Raw genomic sequence first — 9552 nt, 5'->3', positions numbered from 1 at the left:
TAACTAATAAAAAAGGTTAGTGACTTTGAGAGGAGATCAAGTTACAACAATTACTTGACATAATATAGCCCGTAGTTTGAGAAACAAAACTAAAGAGGCTACAAGAGTATATTTGGTGGATTTGGATTTTTTTGTTAAGGAATTCCCATGTTCAGAGCCCAATGGAGAATTAGAGTTCCAAATAGGCAAAACTTTAAAAAAGTATACTATAATTACTAAAGATCTCGCTTTTCCTTTAAAGTCAAAATTGTAGAGGTTTTTGAGGAAAAATGTTAATTGGTTTGCTTAGGAACCTTTTGGCATGTCTGGAATAGACCCAATGTTCATGTCCATCAACTTGAAATTGACCTTAAAGCAAAGCCAGTTTCTCACAAACATCAAAAGATGTCTTAATATTGGGTTGCTGAATTCAAAAGACAAGTTTAGAGTCTATTAGATGTTGGGTTTATTAGGAAATTAAATTATTCTACTTGGTTATCTAATGTGATAATGGTCAAAAAAGCTATTGAAAAATGACATATGTGTGCAGATTATATCGATATCTTATTATTCTTGATGGCTATTCTAAGTATAACCAGATTTCCATGCACCAACCAGATTAGGAAAAAATTACTTTCATTACTCCTGAGAGAATTTATTACTCTAAAGTAATGCATTTTAGCTTGAAAAATACAGGTGATACCTATCAGAGACTCATGACTAAGGTCTTTAAAGACTAGATTGGCAAGAATATGGAAGTGTATATCAATTATATACTCAGTAAAACACAGGCTAGATTTGAGTTGATAAATCATTTGCGAGAGGATTTTTTTTACTTCAGAAGCATTAAATGAGTTTAAATTTGACTAAGTGCACTTTTAGGGTCCAAGACAGAAAATTATTAGGGTTTATAATTACACACAGAGGAATTGAAGCTAATCCAGAGAAATGCCTCGCAATTCTCAAGATGACAAGTCAGTAGAACCTCAAGGAAGTTCAAAGATTAAGATGGTTGTTAGCGGCACTGTCTTGTTTTTTCGGCTCTTCAACATTAAAAGAGAGACCATTCTTCGATCTGATAAAAAGGTAATGAATTGACTTAAAGTAAAGAATATGAAAAAACTTTTTTGAATTTTAAAGAAATCTTATCAGCTCCCCCAATTTTAACTAAACCTCATCTAGGGAAATTGTTATATCTTTATTTATCAATAAATGAGGACGCAATAGCATCAGCCTTGATAGTAGAAGATAAAGCGCGCTAACAAAAAGTAGTATATTTTGCTAGCAAAGTATTTTAAGGACCAAAAATAAAATATACTAGGTTAAAAAAAATTGGCATTTGCCCTCTTAATCTCGGCAAGACGTTTGAGGCAATATTTCCAAAGTTACACTATTATAGTTAGGACCAACTATCCGAACAATTTTTTTACAAAAACGTAATCTTTCAGGTTGGATGTTTGCCTAGTCGGTTGAGTTGTCCCAATTTATATTAGATACGAATCTCAGAAAGCTATTAAAGCACAAACTTTAGTAGATTTTTTAGCTGAGATGGCGTACATTGAATCAAATAATTTGATATGGGTGTTGTATATTGATGGAGTTTCTAACCACAAAGGTGGTGGTGCAGGTCTCTTTTTACCCAAAGTAGACGCGTGTGTTTGTCAGGCACGTTCGTCTTAATGTGATGAACAGAGCTAATTGGTTAGATCATCCTATTCACCACGATGAAGTACAAACATACATCTTAGAATTAATCAAACACGGATCAAAGAAAAAACAGTAGTACTTTTACTAATTCATAGGACTCAGCAGGGCTCCTCCTATCAACCTAGGAGATTTAGAAACTCATACTGAAGTAAAAACAATGTGAAAAACGAAAATATGGCAGACCTCCTCTTGTGAGAGGTGTAAAAGGTTCTTTAAATACTAGGTTAATGACTAAGGATTACACAGAAGGATAAAACAGTCTATTTAGTGCTAAAATCCACTTCTGTGGCCCACTTGGTGAGTGTTTGGACTGAGCTTTGATAAGATCCACGTGCTATGAGGCTCCTTGGGCATGGAACGCCAGCTAGAGGGTCCTCTTTGGACGTTTGTACATTGGTCTCTACTCTTTGGGCGCTGGACGCCAGGAAGGGGGCAGGTAGCTGGCGTTGGACGCCAGTTTTGGGCCTTCTAATCCGAAGCAAAGTATGGACTATTATATATTGCTGGAAAGCTCTTCTTTCTATATCCGGTGAGAGCGCTTCATTTGATATTCTGTAGCTCCAGAAAAACTCTTCCAAATACAGGCAGGTCAGATTTGGACAGCATATGCAGTGCTTTTTCTGTCTCTGAATCAGACTTCTGCTCCAACTCCTCAATTTCAGCCAGAAATTACCTGAAATTTCACAAAAACACAACAACTCATAGTAGAATCTAAAAATATGAATTTAACACCAAAAACCTATAAAAACTAAATAAAAACTACTAAAAACTATATGAAAATGATGTCAAAAAGCGTATAAAATATCCGCTCATTAGCGGGTTAGGAATTTTCCTCAAAATAGAATTGGCATTGCAAGTATAATCCCAACCCAGCAATCGACCATCAATCAAAGTTTAATTTTTAAAATGATAATAACCGAGAGTAATTCAACCTCGGGTCGTTCTCCCTCGTAATGCAATTGAGATGTCACACTTTCAGTTGTGAGGAAAAAGGGTTTTAAAATCAAAGAACTAAATATTGAAAGAATTTAAGAAATAAAAGAACTAAGAGATGGTCAAAATTGAAATTAATGCAAGTAAAAAAGAAGTAAGGTAAAAACTAGTGAAAATGCAAAGATATGTACAAAAGAGCCTTGACTTGGTAATGAGAATTAAGGAATCCTATCATTGTCATAACCACAACTATGGCAACTATTATGAGTCAATCTCGCTTTGTCAACCCCTAACATCGATGAGTAGGTCAAGCAAGCATAATTGACCTTAATCCATAAGTCCTAGCTAGCGTCAATGGAAACAAGAGTCAACTAACTACCCAAGAATTATCACTAAATGTCGGACATCATGACTCTAGTATCCTAGGAACTGATTTTCCAAGGCAAGGTGTGAAAATCTACTCAAAATTACCAAGTGACATTTTCGCAAACACTTGGTGGGCATAAAACCAAAACATGAGAAATTGCAAAGGAAAATGAAAACTATAACTAAACTATTCACAAAATCAACCATAAACATTCAATCAAGCATATATAAAGCATAAAACATTAAATTCATCAATCAAAACTTCAAGAAACCAAAATTGCATATATTAACAAAGTAAATTGAACCAAAAGAAAATGAGAATAAATGTGATATAGTTAAAGAGAAATTAAAGAGTACTTACAAAAGAGTTAATCAAAATCCAAGATGAAAATTTGAAACTATAAAATGCTACAATGAATACTACGTAAACCCTAAGAGAGCATTCTAACTACACTACTCCTACTCCTAAAATTATGTTCTAAAACTATCTAAGTCCTAATGATTTTATATGTGGTCATTTTCCCTTCATATAGCACTTCAATTCAGCATCAGCATATCCAAAACTAGGCTAAAAGGCCCCAAATTGTGAGCTACGTGCTTCATTAATGAAGTCACGCACTGGTACCTGTGCGTACGCATACTTGCTGATTTTCTACTTGTGTGTACGCACAGATGCATGCGTACACACACTTGCTGGTTTGGCCACTTGTGCGTACACATAAGTGCTTGTGTGCACGCACACGTCAGTATGTGCTTCTCCTTTGTTTTCTTCATGTGTTCTCCCTTCTTGCATGTTTCCTTCCACTTTTGCCTAGCCAGGCTTTTCTCTAGGACTGAAATCACTCACAAACCTATCACGGCATCGAATGGAATAAAAGTGGAATTAAATTGCTCAATTTAAGCACAAAATGTATGTTTTCACATTTAAGTCCAATTTAGGGATAAAACACAAAAGTATGCTATTTTGGTGGTTAAGTGTGAGTTTATGTGGTGAAATCCGTCCAATTCAAGAAAAAAATTATCATCAAATATGGACTCATCAATTCCCCCATGCTTAAACAATAGCATGTCCTCATGCTAAACACAAATAAGGAGAATGATCAAAGGATAATTAACTTATTAAATGCAACTATCTATATGCATGCAAGTATACTATATACTATCTATATATATCTATACTATAATTTACTATTGAATTGGTGAAAACAAACAATCAAATTTCAAAAGCAAGTATATGAACATATAGGGCTAAACAAAGAAGTAATTCGATGCAATCAAAATCCAAAGAATTGATTCAACTCATCAAAATGGAGCAACTTGCCTAAATACATAATAAGAGGTGTAGAAACATAGAATTGAGTAATCGAACCCTCACTAGATGTGTATACACTCTCATCGCTCGGTGTTTAGGGTCAATTCACTCAAGTCTCCTCTAATCATGCTTTCAAGGATTTGCTTTTCATATAACAATCAACAAATATATGATGCATGAATGCAATTATCATGAGGACTTATTAGGATTGTAATGGGGTTAGGGTTAAGGTGGGGTAAATATGGTCAAGTGGACTAATAAATTGGATCTTTGATTAGCTCAAGTATTTCACTCAACTATATCAACCAAATCACAAAAATGTGCAACCTAACTTCCCATAATTACACTTTTTATACACATTCATGCATCTTTTTCATCTAAATCTACATATGCATTACTTATTCATTTTTTATGATAAATGCATATGGTTAAAGCAAATTGATACATGAATGTACACCCATTTTCCAAAATTTTCAATGAAAATCCAAAACAATTTTTCTCTACCAATGCTTCCCAAAATTCTCCCACACTTAAATGAGACACACACCTCAACCTAAACTAATCAAAGATGCAATTTATGGTAATTCCATGGTTTTACGCTTAAGGTTTTGATGTGGTTACAATTAGAACAAAAGGGGATTAAAAAGCTCAAAATTGGCTCACAAAGGTAGATATGATGGGTATGGTCATATAGGTTGGTAAGCTTAATTAAAAAAATGGCCTCAATCATGCTAGATGTATTCAAAACACCAAACATCAGAAATAAAGAATCAAGCAAATCTAAGATTGCAATCATAGATGGAGCATAGCACGCAAGAACAAAATATTGGTTAAAATATGCAACCACACAATATGGGCTCAACAACTTACAAGGTTGTTAGTTCTATCTCTCTTCTATGTTCCACAAAAATTCATTCAAGTAAGTTTAAAAATAATTTTCCAAATCAATTTAATAGAATGCCCTAAAAATAAAATTCTTGGAAATCTTTGTTGTTTTTCACCAAAATTATTTCCTATATGTATGTATGATGTGATGGATGCAATTTTCAAAATTCTTAGTTCTCTTCCTAATTTTCAACAGCCAAAAACTAACATGAACAATTAGGATCAAAATTGAGCTAGGCACTATGCTATTCACATCATCCAATCACAACTAATATCTATAATATGTACCAAGCAATATAAAGTGCTATATATATATATATATATATATATATATATATATATATATATATATATATACTGAAATGAAAATGCAATACTAGAAATAACTAGAAGCAACTAACATATATACAAATGACTAAAATAATAGTATGTAGCATAAGACAAAATACTAGAAATATCCACAAAAAGCATAACAAAAATTAAAAATAAACTAGATAATAAGTGTTCAGGAGAGAATATTTACACCTAAAAAGTAGCAAATCCTCCCCCACACTTAAGCATCGCACGGTCCTCCGTGTAAAAAAAAAATTGGGATGGGGATTAACAGCTTTATGAAACTCCACCGTCTGGCGGTGGTGGATGGTGTAGGGGCTGATAGACAATGATGTCATGGGTCGGCTCAGCAACAAGCTCTACAGTTGTCTCAACTGCTGGCTCCTCAACTAATGGCTGCTCAACTTGTGCCTCAGCTACCTCAGCTGCCGGCTCCTCAGCTGCCTTTTCAGTCTCAGCTGCTGCATCTTCTGTCTGGGCCTCTGGCTCAGGTGTGTGCACAGGAGGTAGTCCAGGGTGTCAGCCGTCCAGTTTTGCCACTATCCACTGAAAGCAGTGCTCACTGCGGCGCTCGTGGCGGTGGAGTGCCTGGAGAATGTCCCGAACCAACACATAAGTGGTCCGAGGTGCAGGTGTAGGTACTGTACGCGCTGATGGTGCCGATGATGATGATGGCTCGTTGATCTTTCTCTTCTTCTGTGGCGGTCCCTCATACTCTCCGTATGGCAAATATGGCTGGGTACTGATAAAGGTAGATGTTCGGCCTCCCGGTCGCCGCTCTATCCCAGATAATGTGGCCAACCGTGTGATCATTGATGGGAATAGAATGTTGTATTTTTGTTGCTGGTTCACCTTCCACATCGACTCTCTGATGAGGGGCAGAATAAAAATCTTCTTACCCTCTAGAATAGCCCAAAGAAAAACTGCCACTCTGACTCGGATGTGCGTAGCATGCGTGCTTGGCAAAATGTAATGAGTAATGATTTGTTGCCAAATCGTTGCCTCTGAGTGTAGGTCAGAACATGCGATGCTATTGGGGACCGCGTTACTCTCCTAGACTGTATTCCCAATGGGCCTCAGGTAGGCCAATCCTCTTCAGAACCAAGTCTAAGGATAACTTTCCTTGAGTCAAATCTGCCACTATCTTCAGGTAAGTGGTGCACGAAATTGTGATCTCAATGGCACCAACAACTTGGTACGCACAATTGTAATACCAACTCTTTTTCACAACTTTGCACAACTAACCAGCAAGTGCACTGGGTCGTCCAAGTAATAAACCTTACGTGAGTAAGGGTCGATCCCACGGAGATTGTCGGCTTGAAGCAAGCTATGGTCACCTTGTAAATCTCAGTCTGGCGGATTCAAATGGTTATGAAGTTTTAATAATTAAAAGATAAATAAATATAAAATAAAGATAGAGATACTTATGTAATTCATTGGTGAGAATTTCAGATAAGCGTATGGAGATGCGTTGTTCCTTCTGAATCTCTGCTTTCCTACTGCCTTCATCCAATCCTTCATACTCCTTTCCATGGCAAGCTGTATGTTGGGTGTCATCGTTGTCAATGACTACTTCCCGTCCTCTCAGTGAAAATGGTCCTCTACGATTTCTGTACGGCTAATCAACTGTTGGATTGCTCGTCTCGGATGAAAAATACCATGCACAGATATCGTATGGCTAATCAGCTGTTAGTTCTCGATCGCGTAGGAATAGAATTTACTATTCTTTTACGTCTGTCACCACACCCTACAGTCGCGAGTTTGAAGCTCGTCACAATCATCCCATCCCAGATCCTACTCAGAATACCACAGACAAGGTTTAGACTTTCTGGATCTCAAGAATGCTGCCAATGGATTCTAGCCTATACCACGAAGACTCCAATCTCGGATTCAGATGCCCCATTGTCAGAGGGGAGTTGATGTAAATCGTTGATTAGAAACCCAAGAGATATACATTCAAGCTTGTCTTCATGTAGAACGGAAGTGGTTGTCAATCACGCGTTCATAAGTGAGAATGGTGATGAGTGTCACATAGTCATCACATTCATAATGTTCTTGTGTGCGAATGAATATCTTAGAATAAGAATAAGCATGAATTGAATAGAAGAACAATAGTACTTTGCATTAATACTCGAGGAACAGCAGAGCTCCACACCTTAATCTATGGTGTGTAGAAACTCCACCGTTGAAAATACAAAAGAACAAGGTCTAGGCATGGCCGAGAGGCCAGCCCCCAAAATGTGATCAAGAGATCAAAAGATGATCAAAAGATGTTCTAAAAGTCCCAAGATGATATTAGTACAATAGTAAAAAGTTCTATTTATACTAAACTAGTTACTAGGGTTACAGAAATGAGTAAATAATGTAGAAATTCACGTCCGGGTCCACTTGGTGTGTGCTTGGGTTGAGCATTGAAGCTTTCATGTGTAGAGGTCTTCCTTGGAGTTAAACACCAGTTTGTAACTTATTTCTGGGGTTTGACTCTGCTTTGCAACTTGTTTCTGGCGTTTAACGCAAGAATAAGGCAGAAAGCTGGCGTTAAACGCCAGTTTGTGTCGTCTAAACTCGGGCAAAGTATGGACTATCATATAGTGCTGGAAAGCCCTGGATGGCTACTTTCCAACACAATTAAGAGCGCGCCATTTGGACTTCTATAGCTCCAAAAATTTTATTTCGAGTGAAGGGAGGTCAAAATCCAACAACATCTGCAGTCCTTTTTCAGCCTCTGAATCAGATTTTTGCTCAGGTCCCTCAATTTCTGCCAGAAAATACCTGAAATCATAGAAAAATACACAAACTCATTGTAAAGTCCAGAAATGTGAATTTTTCTTAAAAACTAATAAAAATATACTAAAAAGTAACTAAATCATACTAAAAACTATGTAAAAACAATGCGAAAAAGCATATAAATTATCCGCTCATCACAACACCAAACTTAAATTGTTGCTTGTTCCCAAGCAACTAAAAATAGATAGGATAAAAGAAGAGAATATACAATGAATCCCACAATATCAATGAAACTTAGTTCTAATTAGATGAGCGTGGCTTGTAGCTTTTTGCTTCTGAACAGTTTTGGCATCTCACTTTTTCCTTTGAAGTTCAGAATGATTGGCATCTATAGGAACTCAGAATTTTAGATAGTGTTATTGATTCTCCTAGTTAAGTATGTTGATTCTTGAACACAACTAATTTATGAGTCTTGGCCGTGGCCTTAAGCACTTTGTTTTCCAATATTACCACCGGATACATAAATGCCACAGACACATAACTGGGTGAACCTTTTCAGATTGTGACTCAGCTTTGCTAAAGTCCCCAATTAGAGGTGTCCAGAGCTCTTGAGCACACTCGTTTTGCTTTGGATCACGACTTTAACCACTTAGTCTTAAGCTTTTTCACTTGGACTTTCATTACACAAGCACATGGTTAGGGACAGCTTGATTTAGCCGCTTAGGCCTGGATTTTATTTCCTTGGGTGCTCCTATCCATGAATGCTCAAAGCCTTGGATCCCTTTTACCCTTACCTTTTGGTTTTAAAGGATATTGGCTTTTTCTGCTTGCTTTTTCTTTTTCTTTCTTTTTCTTTTAATTTTCGCCAATTTTTTTTTTCGCAAGCCCTTTTTTTTCTTTTTCACTGCTTTTTCTTGCTTCAAGAATCAATTTCATGATTTTTCAGATTATCAATAACATTTCTCTTTGTTCATCATTCTTTCAAGCGCCAACAATTTTAACATTCATAAACAACAAGATAAAAAATATGCACTATTCAAGCATTCATTCATAAAACAAAAAGTATTGCCACCACATCGAAATAATTAAACTAATTTCAAGATAAAATTTGAAATCCAAGTACTTCTTGTTTTTTGTACTTAATCCCAAATCCAAGTACTTCTTGGCATCTTTGGAGTTCTTGTTTGCTAGTTTGTAGAGTTCACACGAGATTAGTTGATGAACTTCTACTTCTCTTCCCAACATGATGCAGTGAATCATCACTGCTCTTTTAACAGTAACTTCAGAATGGTTGCTGGTGGGTAATATAG

This window comes from Arachis hypogaea, chromosome 2 (assembly GCF_003086295.3).
Source record: "Arachis hypogaea cultivar Tifrunner chromosome 2, arahy.Tifrunner.gnm2.J5K5, whole genome shotgun sequence".
Taxonomy (NCBI): domain Eukaryota; kingdom Viridiplantae; phylum Streptophyta; class Magnoliopsida; order Fabales; family Fabaceae; genus Arachis; species Arachis hypogaea.
The sequence above is the reverse complement of the archived record's forward strand: the minus strand, read 5'-3'. Positions refer to the sequence as shown.